The sequence below is a fragment of the Eublepharis macularius genome, chromosome 11, assembly GCF_028583425.1.
Source record: "Eublepharis macularius isolate TG4126 chromosome 11, MPM_Emac_v1.0, whole genome shotgun sequence".
In the NCBI taxonomy this organism is placed as follows: domain Eukaryota; kingdom Metazoa; phylum Chordata; class Lepidosauria; order Squamata; family Eublepharidae; genus Eublepharis; species Eublepharis macularius.
Genome location: NC_072800.1, coordinates 62,598,028 through 62,612,319, shown reverse-complemented (window position 1 = coordinate 62,612,319; position 14,292 = coordinate 62,598,028). Strand labels below are relative to the sequence as shown.

Sequence of the window (14,292 nt, the reverse complement as noted above, 5' to 3'; positions counted from 1 at the left end):
TTGAGAGTCCACCGTCTCTTCTCGAACACTCACACACCTTTGGGAATCCAGTTGGTCCTCAAGGTGCTATTAGACACGGATCTCTGGCTGCGGCCCAACGCGGCTACTCATCTGAAACTGAAATCAATGGTATTTACTCCCAAGGAAACTCTGCATACAACTAAGGTTGAGCCTATGCAAGTTTGCTCAAAAATAAGCCCCACTCGCTGTGTTGAACGGGGCTGGCGTCCAGGTCTGCGTGCTTAAATTGAAGCAAGTAAAATTAACACAGGCAGGCACATGAAGGGACAGGAGACGGACCCTCCTTCCCACCCTATCACGTTTCTTACCTGACAACCCCGAAGAACCTCTTTCCCTTCCGCCTCGGAGGGCTGCATGGTCTCTCCCCACCCGGGTTTCTCTTCTCGCGGCCGGCTCCGCCCCGCTCCTAGCCTCCCACCGCACCCCGGGCGAGCAGATCCGCTTCCCGTGCGGCTCCGGCGACGGATGAGTTTCCGGGTCGGAGGCCTGATGGCTTGTTGCCGCCGTTGTGTTGTTGGCGGCGGCGGGAGCAACGGCAGGTTCCTTTGCGAGATGCTGCCTCAGCTTCGCCCGAGGCCGTGACTTCGTCGCCCCTAAGGGGGAAAGGCGGGAAAGCAGAGAAGGAAGAGGCGCTGAGAGGAGGAGGAGGAGGAGGAGGAGAAGGAGCCGGCCAGGCCCGCGCGGAAAGAGCGCCTGGAAGCGCCGGGAGGCGAACAAAGGGGCAGCGAGCGGGGACAGCGGAGCCCGGCCGGAGCTCTTCGAACGCCTCTTTCCCGGCTAGGTTCGACCGGGCGCCTCCCCGCCTCTGTGAGGAAAGGCGGCAGCGATTCAGGCGAGGGGCAGCGCGCACCCCAGAGCGGCCGCTGGGTGGATGGATGGAGGCGCCGGCACCGGGAGAAGTCGGGGAGCGAGCCTGTGAGGGACCGGTGAGTGCTCCCGGCCCAGGCCGCCGAGTCGAGGTCTCGGTCTCGGGATAAGAAAGCAGCAGCTCGCCACCGTTCTGGGAGTCGCTCAGGCAGCCTCGCGGCTTCTCGCCTCTCCTCAGGTCTGGGCAGCAGGCAGGCGAGAAGTCCGTGGACTTCGAAGGGCGGGGAAACGGGGCCGGGGGCTCTTCCAGAGGTCGTGCCAAGGCTAGGCAAGGGATTGGCAGCCTCGTAGGTAAGAACATGTGTGCCTGACCTGGCACTCGGCTGCTCCAGTGCCACCCTGATGGGTGCAGCATCGTTGCTCCTGCACCTTGCCTTGGACTGAGATGGGGTGTCAGGGAAGGTGGTTTGGGGACAGCGCATCTTCCGCGGGCTGCCTGCCTGCTTGGAAGGTGGGCTGCTGTAGCAACTGTCTTGAAGGAAGCTTGGTGGCCGATTCAGAGGGTGGATGTGGCTTCTCCTATGGTGCTTCTGCAGCCCTCTTGGGTGGAAGAGGTGCGGAGGGAGTGCTCCACCTCCTGCCTCTCTGCTGGGTGTGACACAGGCTGAAGAAGCAGCAACTTTGAACCTGGATGGATGGCAGAGGGGAGGAAGTATGGTTCTCCTCCAGTATAGCTATAGAAGCAACTGTCTTGTATCCAGCAGGATGGCAAGGGAGGAGGCACCTACCCCCTGTGTCTGCTGTTCCTTTGGGTTGAAGGTGGCTGCTTCTGCAGCCTGCCTTGCATCTGGCCACAGGGCAGAGATGTGGGTATATGTGCCCATATGTGCCTGTTCCTGCCCCACCCCCAGGCTGTTATGTTGGCATAAGGGACTTTTCACTGGACATTATTGGCAGTGTAGAGTTCTATGACTGATAGGTGGGTACTTCTCCCTCACCCTGTTTTAGATTATGTAAATCTGTGGGTGAATTTTGGGTTTTCTGATGTGCATTGAGGATTTTCCATGAAGAAAAAAGTTAAGGCAGAAGGCAAGGGTGTGGTCATGAGTAGTAATGTAAACAAAATGACACTAAATTAATCTGGGTCAATTACCACCCTTGACTCCTAGTCAATATTCAGTAATTCCACAAATTATATAAATTGGTCATGTCTTTCCTATACTGTACCACTTAAGGTTGCAGGAACAGGCTTTATGTATAAATGTTCTCCCATGGAGAAAAATTCCTTGCACATAAAAATGTAGTGTGCTGGACTAAAGTATTCAGGTTAGCCCACTTTCTGATGAGTATTTTTTTCTCCTGCATATGCAGGTTGTTGGTCTTTGTGGAGATGTATTTGAACAAGTAACATTCCTAATCACAGTTCAAAGCAGTACAGGGCAGGAATTTCTGCTAATAGTATAAATCGGGCACAGTGCAGGTGGCAGTAAAGGTCACTTGAGAACAGAAGGCTCATTTTCACACTTGGTTTACTGAAATATTTTATCCTGTTTTTCACCCATTACCAAAAGAGTCAGAAGACAGTTTATAAATCGGCAAACCACCTAGGAAAGCAGTTAAAACAAAAATACAAAAAACCAGTATACAGATAATCACAAAACTAATTCCTGCTGCCGTTAATCAAGAACTTTTGTAAGTGTTGCCTTACAGGCTTTCCTAAAGGCAGGGAGAATAGTAATAATCCTGGCTTCCCAGGGGAAGCCTGTTCCACATATCTGAAGCAACTGTGGAAAAAGCCCATGAGCGGGCTGTGGTTATGCTCCCCACCCCGAGAGGCATACTACTTGATTGGCATATTGGTTCATACAGGGCAGTGACCCCCATTGTGGTGTCTGTAGGTATCATGGCATCTGTCAGTGTGTTTCCTGTGTGTTTCCACTTCTTCAATTAATTAAAATGGAAGATGCCTCACACTGTGCCCAAGAGGCATCATGTATGTGTCTGCAGGGTGAATCCATTTGGAAATAGTTGGCTCCATCATAGGCGGATGCTTGATTTGGAACCTCTCACTGCTTTGTGATTGGATGCATCCCGCATCACAGTCATATTGTGTGTGGGCCCACGCCAATGGCTGCCATTTTATTGTAATGCCTACATTCCTGTTTTCAAAATTTCAAAAGTGCCTATAAATTAAGTTCACAAAACCAGTTCTATAGACTATGGCAGCAGGAACTTTTAGGGGAAAGGGGCTCAATTAAAGATTTGAACTGTATATTGTTATGAGGCAGTTTATATTATAGTAAAACCTCCTAATTTCCAAAGTACACACCTTGATCTAAAAGGCAGCAGCATTGAGCTGAAATTATCTGCAGTATTTCAACTAAAGAAATCCCTGATCCTGTTCAGTGTACATAAAGGATTACAAGATAAGCTCTGGAATGTAGTGTTTACTAGTGTAAGGCATTATGTGAAAGCACAATTCTGGTTCAGAATAATTCAAGATGGAAAAAAGGAGGTACTAAATACTAGAGGTCAGAAAGGAATATGCTTATAATGCAAATTAGCACCATGATATATTTACAAACTTATAAAATCATCATACTTTAATGATATACAATGAGAAATTGACAAGCTACAAAGACATACACCAACAAAATTATTGCAATATAACATATACCATGAAGAATTGACAAGCTACAAAGGACATACAACAGAACTTCAAAAGATAAATGTCCTGGCTTCGATCATCATCGGTCATGAGCAACCTTATACTTGTAGGAAGCCAGATACTCAAAAAACAATTCATACTATGTGGTTTCAAGAACAACGATGTAGCTCATATCCAAAAGACAACTTGTGAATATTATATGCACAGAATAATTCAAGACTGGTAAAGTGAAGTACTAAGGAACAAAACTTTTTCCCCTTAAGAATTAAGTCAGTTGTAAATTTGTAATTGAAGTCTAACAGTATTGTCAGTGATAATGACTTCTGTTTAACTTTGGTAGTTTACTTACATTACAGCAAGTTTCGGGTTCTTGTAAGGACTTCTTCCTTTTCCCACTCCTTGTATCTGACAAAGGGAGCTCTGACTCTTGAAAGCACATACCCTGGAAATCTAGTTGGTCTTTAAGGTGTTACTGGACCAGAATCTTGCTCTTCTACTACAGCCCAACATGGCTACGCACCTGGAACTAGTTAAATTAAGTTGGGCTTGAGGGTTGGTACTCAGTCTTTCTGGAAAACATTAGCTGAAATAGCTATTAATGGAAACATGGTAATATTCCATGTCATATGTCAATAAGACTAGGTCACTATGTACGATCTATTCATTGCTGCTTAAGAATAAAAAGAACAGCATACAAACAAGATTCTTTTGGAATCCTAATCTAACCACCTACATGTTATAGGGTGTCACTGTGAGCAAACTAAATGAATTTTAGATATATTTTGAAACGTGTCAAATATTTTGCACTTAGCTGCAAACTGTAAATTAGTTAAAATACATAAAGTGAAAAGGTGATTCTAAATCACTTCTCAGTTGTTATGGTTTGTTCAAAGACACTAACAGTGTAACCCAAAGCACAGCTACCCTCTTCTAAGTCCATTGATGTCAATGGGCTTTAGAAGGGTGCAGCTCTGCTTATAGTTGCCCTATAAATGTTACAGGTGGGGAAGTGCACTTCAAGGTTCTAGACAGATGTAATACTATCTCCTAACTACATTTGGGAGATGGAGAGCAATCTGCAGCCTCTTCTTCCTTGTGCAGTCACTTTCCCCTATTTCCTATGGTAAAAGTTTAGTTAGAAGGTTAGTGTAGCAGAGAAGGAAGATGTAATTGCAGTTATAGCCATCAAAGACTTGCTTTAATAAAATAAAATAAAAATTTCAGAATGTTACCATTTGCCTTTACTTAAGAGAAAGTGAGGTCTCTCTCTCTCTCAGCCAAATATAGGAGTGATGAAAAATTGAAGGCAATTGCATGGAACTGCAGAGGTCTAAACAAGCCTGGCTCCTCTAAGGCTAGAGGGGTAGATATTGATTTCTAAAAATGTACCATTTCACCATCTAGACACCAAAGTGGATCTAAGAGGACGTTTTATCTTTGTTAGGGGCGAACTGGATGGTTCCCCCCTGACATTAGCTTCCTTGTATGCTCCAAATTCAGACCAACTCAATTTCATAAAAAATGCTCCTGAACAACTGATGGCATTTCAACAAGGGGATGTCCTTATAGGATGTGACTTAAATTATGTAATAAACTCGGCTCTGGACAAAACCCAAAAGAACCCCCTCCATTTTAAACGAAAAAGAGATAAACCCATCAAAATTACAGGAGATCTTGGATTCATTTGGTCTAGAGGATATCTGGCGATTTTATAACCAAGGATCCAGAGATTATACCTATTTTTCTTCAGTTCATACTGTACACACATTGATTTTTTATTAGCATCTAAGTCAATGCTATCACAAATTCAGTCTCCAGATATAGGTAACAGAATTATATCAGATCATGCTTGGGTGTCCTGTTTAATTACTAAGAGAATTACTGATAGAAAAGGTCGAAATTGGTGTCTAAACAAGTTACTTTTACTCAATGAAAACCCCTGTTCAGAGCTTTCTAAAGAAACCTAAACTTGATTTAAACTCACAGTGTGGTGTAAGTCAAGACAGTGTGTGGGATGTCTTCAAAGTGGTGCTACGAGGCAAAATTATATCTGTTCAGAGATTTCTGTTATATCTATTCAGAGATTTCCCTTAATATCAGGTTTACCTTAAGATCAGGTTTAACTATAAATCATTTAAAAACAGAAATTTATCCAATTTATCTTCAAGCAGAACCCCAAAAAACAATCAAAGAGGGTTTTCAGTTTAAATGGGTAACAACAAATACCTGGAGGCATCTGGGAGTAAATATCCCCATCGATCTAAAGGACCTATTTGATTATCATTATAAAACTCTTAGCAGAAAAATAAATACCACGTTAAATGATTGGGAAAAAATCAATCTGTCATGGATGGAAAAAATAGAGCTTATTAAATCTGTTATTTTCCCACAATTTTTATTTTTATTTCAAAGTCTTCCTGTATTGGTCCATCAAAGTAAACTAAAAATTTGGCAACCTAGAATTAATAACTTTGTTTGGGCCATTAAAAAAAACCAAGAATAAGTTTTCCACTGTTAACTCACCCCTCCAAGTTAGGAGGGGTAGGGCTTTCTAATTTAAACTCTTACTATGTTGCAGCCTAAATAAAAAATATATTGAATTATATGGCCCAAAACAGACAGGGCTTGGATTCAAATAGAACAAACCTATACCCTTTATTATTTACATGAATTAATTTGGGATAAACCAAAAGAAAGACCTCAGAAAGCTCTATCCAACCCCTTTTATTAACAGCATTACCAGGGCCAGGGCCTTTTCGGTCCTGGCTCCAACCTGGTGGAATGCTCTGTCTGAAGAGACTAGGGCCCAGCCGGTTATCCTTCCACCGGGCCTGCAAGATGGAGCTGTTCCGCCAGGCGTATGGTTAACGCTGGTTAGGCCTCCCCACTGGCTGACTAGAGGAAAACATGCCCCCCTACCCACCCAGCCTGTTAAATACTTTGGAAATGGTTGGGTGGTGCTGTATGTTTTAAATATTTATGTGGTTTTAAAGCTATATGTATTTTAAATTACTATACCGATTGTAATCTGCCCTGAGCCTGCTGATGCGGGGAGGGTGGAATATAAATTGAATTAAATAAATAAATAAATAAATAAATAAATAAAAATAAATTTATGGGACAAATATAGGAAAATTTTGGCACCTAATACCTCCCCAGTGTCAGCCTTCCTGGGACAAAGCTGGTTTGCACCTGGAAGGGAACTGAAATCTTTTAAGGAATGGAGGGAAAGGGGTCTTTAGACTGTGTGACATTAGTCAAAAAGGATAGATTTGGTCAAAAACACAATTAGAAACAAAATATAACTTTAAAATACCATGGCTCCCATGTCACCAACTACGCCATTTGTTTGTAAAAACAGGATTGGCCACATTATTGGATAGAGAGCTTACCCCATTTGAATCTCTGCTAAAAAATAATCCTTCTGGCACCAAAGGTAAAATCACTGTTCTTTATAAATTACTAAACAATAAACTGGTCACTAATGAAAACGCAACAGAAGGCATGGCAAAGGGACTGTGGCATAACAATAAATGAAAATCAATGAAATTCAATATGGTCCTCAAATCTCCATTCTTCTAAAGCTACAAGTTACAAGCGTTTAAATTGAATTCAAGAAGGGATTTAACTCCATTGAAATTATTTTATTACAAATCGAACAATGACCCTAAGTGTTGGAAGGGATGTGGGCTGGTGGGAACATTTGTACATTGTTGGTGGTCTTGTCAAAAAATCCAGATCTTTTGGGATAAGGTGCTTGATACAGTGGAAAAAATTACAGGATATCAAATCCCAAAATGCCCGGAAACTGTATTACTCAATTGGTGGAATAGTTCATCCATGCCAGCCATTAGGAGAGACCTTATCTCATTGTTGCTGGTTGCAGCCAAATTTATGTTAGCCCAATACTGGAAGACTGAAAAAATAGCCTCAATAAAACAATGGCTACATAAGGTTTGGGATTTAGTTGTAATGGATAAAATTTCATCACAAATAGCAATAATGGATAACCCAGCATACCAATCAAGCTATTTGGAAAAATTGTTTCCTTTTTTTTATTATACTTCAAATTATGCTTCAATGAAATATAGTGATTTTGTATTTTATTAATGATCATGTATTGTTTAGTACTCTTCACTAATGTTGTAAATAAGGTTACTGTTAGTGTTAACTGGCTTTATGATTATGTTATGTAAGGTTATTATATTGGAAAATTAAAATAAAGTTTTTTAAAAACCCAAAATAAAAAAGCAGCACCTGTAGCTTTAAGAAACAAATGCCCTCCATGGCCATTGCAGTCAACCACACAGAATCACCAACCTTCAAGTCTTGGTTTCTGACAGTAAAAGGCATAGAGAGGGGAACAGGGCCTTTTCCAGGGCTGTTTTGGCATTTGAGAGAGGACTCACTGGGACCAAGCCTGGCAGCTTGAAACCATACGAGTGGCATGACTCGCGTAAGCCTGGTTGCTTGCTGCTATTCAACAGCAGTCACTCCGTGAAAGCCAGTATGGTATAGTTTTAGACTAGGATCTTGAATCCCTATTCTGCTGTGGAAACGTACTGGGTGACCTTTGTCTAGTTACACATTCTCAGCTGAATCTACCTCACAGGGTTGTTGTGAGAATAAAATAAAGGAGAGGAAGAGGATGTATGCTGCTTTGGGTCCCCATTGTGAAGAAAGGAGGGATATAAACGAAATAATATAGCTGAAGATGGAGGGGACATAAAAAGTAGGTTGGTTGGCAGAGGTAACAGGAAAAGGGGAAGGGGCTTTCAGGGAAGGGCAAGAGGAAATAGCGAGGGTGGGAAATAAGATGTTCCTGCAAGTCCTTGTGGTCCACTGCTTGTACCTACATATATATGTACTGTGGCGAAAATGTGATTGGAATGTCTTCTGACTTTACATCTCACAATTTTTCATGTGTGGCACCAGCATCTCTTCTCTCCCCCTGCCCCCCACCATAGTATGTGACAAACTGGACACAATCAGACTTTCAAAACACTATTGATGTGAATTAATTTTATGTACAAGATGAAAAAATGAGTGTGAGCATCCTAGCAAAGCATTTAATAGAACATATGTGCACAAATTAAATGTAGCTTCAATCACATTTCTCACACATGTATCAGTTCTGAGTCCTGCAAAGCTTGCTCACTGTTTTGTTGTTAGCTTCCACTGTCCCTTCATTCTGTGTCCTTGATTACTGTGGTGCTTTGTCCCTTTTCTTTCCTATGCACAAGGAGCTCTGAGACAGGTAGTTCTTGAGAGAACATGTCATATAGGAAAGCACAAATCTGTGTCTTAAACTACAGGACCTAGTTTAATTGCGCAAGTGCGCACACATACTGTTCTAGGCCAGGGCCTGGATTGGGCCACAACACACTTCAGAATATTGCTTGTTTTATTCTAACACTGTTTCTCACTAGCGTCAGTAAATCTGACATGATCCAGACACCCCATATAAGTATGTGTAATAGACAGGGAAAGATATTGCCATTAATCTCCTCAACATGATATATTTTTCCTCATTGTAGTGGGGTTGCTGTGAGTTGGCCAGATTCCAGTAAAGTGTATCCTTTCCTTACCCTTACTCCCAATGCCTGGGCCCTGCTCAGGATAATGTACCAGTTGTTTGGCAGGTATTTGAATAACTATACATGAAGGCACTTAAGCATTCCTTCCCACATCACTCATACAGGTATGAAAACAGGTATTTGAAGAAGTGAGCTGTGGCTCATGAAAGCTCATACCCTACCACAAATTTTGTTAGTCTTATAGGTGCTACTGGCCTCTTGCTGTTTTCTACTGTTACAGACTAACATGGCCACCCATCTTGAGGTATAACAATCGTGTGTGTGCTTCTAACTTAAAATGTGGTACCCCTGTAACTAGAAAGACCATAATTCAGTATGAAAATGAGATACGTCACAACATGGATATGAAATTTACCTCTTAATAGAAGTTAGCGCTCCAAAACAGCATGCAGAGAGGGGGATAAACAGGGTGGTATAGGAATTATTTTGCCTCTTTGTCTACTCAAATAATGCTTTATGTTGTCTTTACATATTTGAATCAGAGTTAATTTTGAAGGATGGAACACTTCCAATAGCAACCAGCTATATGTATTGAAGCTTGCAGAACACATGCTTCATTTTATTTCTCTAACTCTATATAAAAGAAGCTTAGATTTCTGATTTGCTCAAAGCTGTATCAAAATTGGTAAGGTATTTTTCCTATCAGCAACAAATTTGATTCATGTCTGTTGATACCTCCAGGGCTACAGCTTTCTGAAAATGGGACAGTTTTACCTCTTGTTTACAGCATGAAGCCCAGCCAAACTTTTTGCCAGTCTCATGGTGGGCCCTAGCATACTCCAGCTATTAAAACTGATTTCCAGGCTACAGAGATCAGTTCCCCTAGATTTAATGGCAGCATTGGAAGACAGACTCTATGGTATACCTAGAAGCTAGGAGAAATGGAACTCCTAGAGAGGTTAAGAGTGCAGATGCTCCATGTCTTTTTTTCCTATGGTATATCGTAGGAAACTCTAAAGACTAAAGACCAGTTGGGAATTGAGATAGGAGTGGAACTGCTGTTGGCTGGCATCCTGTCTTCAGAATGGATTTTCCTCAACACTAATAACATGAAGAGAATTTTAAAGGGTTTTTATGATTAGTGGAACTGTACAGCAGTCAGTTATAACAGCACAAATCTTTAGGCTCCATGGATTAGTATGACACACAGAACACATGCATACAGAACCTACAAGTGATGTAAAATAGGAGAAAAGGGTGGTGGCAAGAGGTGAAATCAGGCAGAAAATGTATATTTAAATGCTGAATTTTGGTTGAAGGAAGTGTCCTCCCAGAAAAAAGAGAAGCTGGAGGAGCTGACCTTTCACTTGGACATGACATTATGGATGTGATGTCACAAAATGTGATATCACATCCCTGTTGAGCTCTCTTTCCAAGCACTGCCTCCAAATCTCCAGGAATTTCCCAAGCTGGGGTTGGCAACTGTAGACTACTGTGGGGTAGTTTGTGGGTTTTCCCTCATACATCGAACCAGTTTAGGAGTGGAGTAGGAAATCTTTGCAGGGTGTCAGCTGCAGTGGTTTAGCGTGGGGAGGGCAGAGGAGCAGTTGCCCTGGGCACATAATTTTTAGGGGGCACCGTGCGGAGGAGAGCCTGTGCTGCATCCACGGGAGGCCACCCTGGCCACCTGCTGTGCTGACAGGGTGGCTGGTTCTCTGGGTACCAAGCTGGCCCTCCTGCAGTGGCTGCTGGCTGAGGAGTGCACCAAGCTGGGCAGTGGCAGCACGAGCAGCTATGCCATAGGGCTGCCACGTAAGGGGCAGGGAGGCAAACGGGCCTGAATCGGGAGCGCTCCTGGAGGGCAGGGCATAATTATTAGGGGCAGGGTGCTGTGCTGAGGAGAGCCTGCGCGTTGTCTGTGGGAGGCCACCTGCGCCACCCTGGCCGCCTCCCGCACCAATAGGACGGGCGGCTCGCTGCACGCCAAACTGGCAATCCTGCAGCAGTTGCTGGCCAAGGAGCATGCCAAACTGGCGGCGGCAGCACGGGCAGCTGCGGCAGAAGGCTGCCAGGTAAGGGACAGGGAGGTGAGTGGCCTGAATCGTGGGAGCGCTCCTGGGGTGGCCACAGCCTGCATAATGACATCACTTCCTGGAAGCGACATCATCGCGCAGTTCCAGGAGCTCGCATGCCTGTGGAGCCAGGGGCCCAAATCCTGCCAGGAGTTGCCCCCGGTGCTGGCAACTCACTATGCCACTGTAATTACAAGTTAAGCACCTAATGTGTGTAATCTAATCAGTGAATGTCCAAAATATGGCCACTAGGGGAAATTCCTCATGCATCTGAAGAATGGCATCAGGGAGAAAGACCAATGAAAGAAGACAGGCACTTAAAGGTCACTGTCAGCATTCACTAGTGTAATGCCATAATCGCAATGTTGCCTGGATCTTTTACAGTTTCTCAGAATAATTTCTAATGAGTAGGAAACTCTTGATTTTGGACGCTTACTATATGTAATCATACTTGGAGCTCATTTACAGTGAAATCAATGGGTTTAGACTGGAGTAACTCTGTTTAGGATTAAAGGATTAAATCTTCATGAGGGTGCCAGAAAGCAAGCCAAAACACAGACACACACCTCAAACAAGATTTTGGAGAGTGGGATAAAATAAACCAAATGCAGTGGTGCATGTTCAAACTTGCACACTCAAAGCAGGTCTAGGGAGATGGACTTGCAGCAACAGTCAGAACATAACCTGCATGCACCAGAATCAAGACCAAGTTTTAGCTTCATAATTTTAGCAGTCTTAGGCTAGGTGTAGAGCCAGTTTGGTGTAGTGGCTAAGAGCAATGGGACTCTAATCTGGAGGGTTGGATTTGATTCCCCACTCCTCCTCTTGAAGCCAGCTGGGTGACCTTGGGTCAGTCCCAGCTCTTCCAGAGCTCTCTCAGCCCCACCCACCTCACAGGGTGATTGTTGTGGAGATAATAACAACATACATTGTAAACTTCTCTGAGTGGGTGTTGTCCTGAAAGGTATATATAAATTTAATATTATTATTATTAAGAATTTATTTATAATTATAGTAATGACAAATGTTGCCACTTTTATAGAGTAACACAGAGATTATACTACCAAAATTAACAACTAGGTTATGTTTTTGACTTCAGTTATGATACTGTCTACATTTTCATAAAAAGAAAGGGGAAAATTGATTATGTGTATCTGAGTAGAAGTTCCTTTCTTTTCAGTGAAGGAACATGATGCTTTGAAAGATGACTTCTTGGTAAACATTTATATGCTTCCTTCTTCAGCCTGAAGGCTCTTGCAGCAACAAACCAAACATCTGATTCAACGATACAATAAATAAAATGATGTAAATAAATGTCAACACTACCATTCCAAGCATAGAATCAACAATATTATCATAAGCAGCAAAAACCATTCTAAAGAGGCATTTGAAAAAGCAAACTAAAAGTGGTTATGACAAGATTTCAAACAAATCCATGAAAACTATATTTTAAAAAGCAGAGAAATAAAGCATATGAACCACTAGAGCAGCATTAAAACTCAAACATTAATCAAGTAAGCACTAGAACACAGCAGGGCAAAATAAAATACAATAGCCATTTATTTATTTAATTTAGACCCCACCTTTTTTCCCCAGTGGAAACCCAAGTTGGCTTAAGCAAAAAAAAATCAGTAGAAAGCCTGGTCAAACAAATACATCTTTAGTTGGAGACCCAAAGACCTAATATATTAAAAGTGGGGAGAGTGTTCCATCTGGGATGTTAAAACTGAAAAGGCCATTTTTCTCATTACAGTCCACCTCACTTCTGTTACAAATGGCAGAAGAAGCAGGGCCCGTAATAGAGCCCTAGCCATTTTGCTTCAACCTTGCTCTTATATTACAGACCAGCACGGGCTACCCACCTGCAACTAAGAATTCATGTTCCCTCAATTCCAGTAATACTGCTGTAATTTTAAAAAATTATTACCTATGTATTTTACATTTGTCTCATAGCCTTAAAATTTACTCAACAGTATTATTACAATTTTCAACTAATAATGGAATGATTATTTTTGTTTGTGTTTTACAGCTATAGCAATAAAATTTACTCCTAATAATACTATTTCAGTTTTACATCTTTAAAACTTACTACTGATGATAAATATAATAACAACATACCTATAAACATATAAATACCCTTCTTAGAAGAAGTGGGAAGCTTGTTTCTATCATGGTAGAACTGCAGCTACATTCTTTGATAGAGTGATGGCGTGCTGTAAGATAAAAAAAAGTTGAGAACTACTGGCTTATGTCATTCATTGGACAACACAGAGTATTTTATTAAAAGCAGCTGTTCTGATAGTAAAATACCAAAATCAATTGCTCTATGTCACCACTTTTCTTGAGTTCCCCAAAGACACTGCCTGGCAACTGCAGGAGATGCTACTTAATATTAATGCAAGCAGGAGAAATGTAGCTATCCTGTAGTTGCTTAATAGCACTAAAATGGTTTTCTACCTTTCCTGGGCTCAGCAGAATTGCTAGTAGTTAGTATTGGTTGTTTGAAAAAAAGATTTTGATATTTTCTAATTATCAGTTGACTTTAATTATTCTCTTTGTATGCTAATAGTTACAATTTGTATTACACAATGCAATAGTAATATATTTTGGCTGAAACAGAATATGTGCTGCCTCACAGATATAGAGTATGCATTCATCATTTTGCACTTGAATGTGATTATGGAAAATGTTCATTCACAATAATATTTGTATAGTTTATTTGTAGTACTAGCAAGTAATGTTGATGTGATTGCATTTATTAATTTTCTTAGATACTGATCTCTGTAAGAGCATGAATCCTAAGTGTGCTCAGATCATTTTACAACCACAGTTCCTTTGTTTCTTTTAATTATTAGACAGTTGGCACTTCCATTTGATGTGCCGAAGGCACAGCAAGGGTTTTACCTATTCAGTCTTTTATACTAAGCCCACACCTAGATACAATAAACCCATTTGGGGGCTTCCCCTTCAGGACAGCTTAATGGCCACTCAAAGCAGTTTACAAAGTGTGTTGTTATCCTCACAACTAGCACCCTGTGAGGTGAGTGGGGCTGAGAGAGCTTTGAGGGAGCTGTGACTGACCCAAGGTCACCCTGCTGGCTTCAATCTGAGGTGTGGGGAATCAAACCCAGTTCTCCAGATTAGGGTCCTGCCACTCTTAACCCCAACACCAAACTGGTTCTCCTGA

The 14,292-nt window shown here is 42.0% G+C and overlaps 2 protein-coding genes across 7 annotated transcripts in view; one reads left to right on the top strand and one right to left on the bottom strand.

The window, feature by feature from the left end:
* KRIT1 (KRIT1 ankyrin repeat containing) overlaps positions 1-417 on the bottom strand; it is a 42,101-nt gene extending 41,684 nt beyond the window's left edge. For all 3 annotated transcript variants that reach the window (XM_054992100.1, XM_054992101.1, XM_054992102.1), the window contains exon 1: positions 330-417. The gene's annotated coding sequence lies outside the window, so the exon portion shown is untranslated. The remainder of the gene's footprint in view (positions 1-329) is intronic.
* A 96-nt stretch (positions 418-513) lies between these two features.
* ANKIB1 (ankyrin repeat and IBR domain containing 1) overlaps positions 514-14,292 on the top strand; it is a 94,672-nt gene continuing 80,893 nt past the window's right edge. For all 4 annotated transcript variants that reach the window (XM_054991501.1, XM_054991500.1, XM_054991499.1 and 1 more), the window contains exon 1: positions 514-947. The gene's annotated coding sequence lies outside the window, so the exon portion shown is untranslated. The remainder of the gene's footprint in view (positions 948-14,292) is intronic.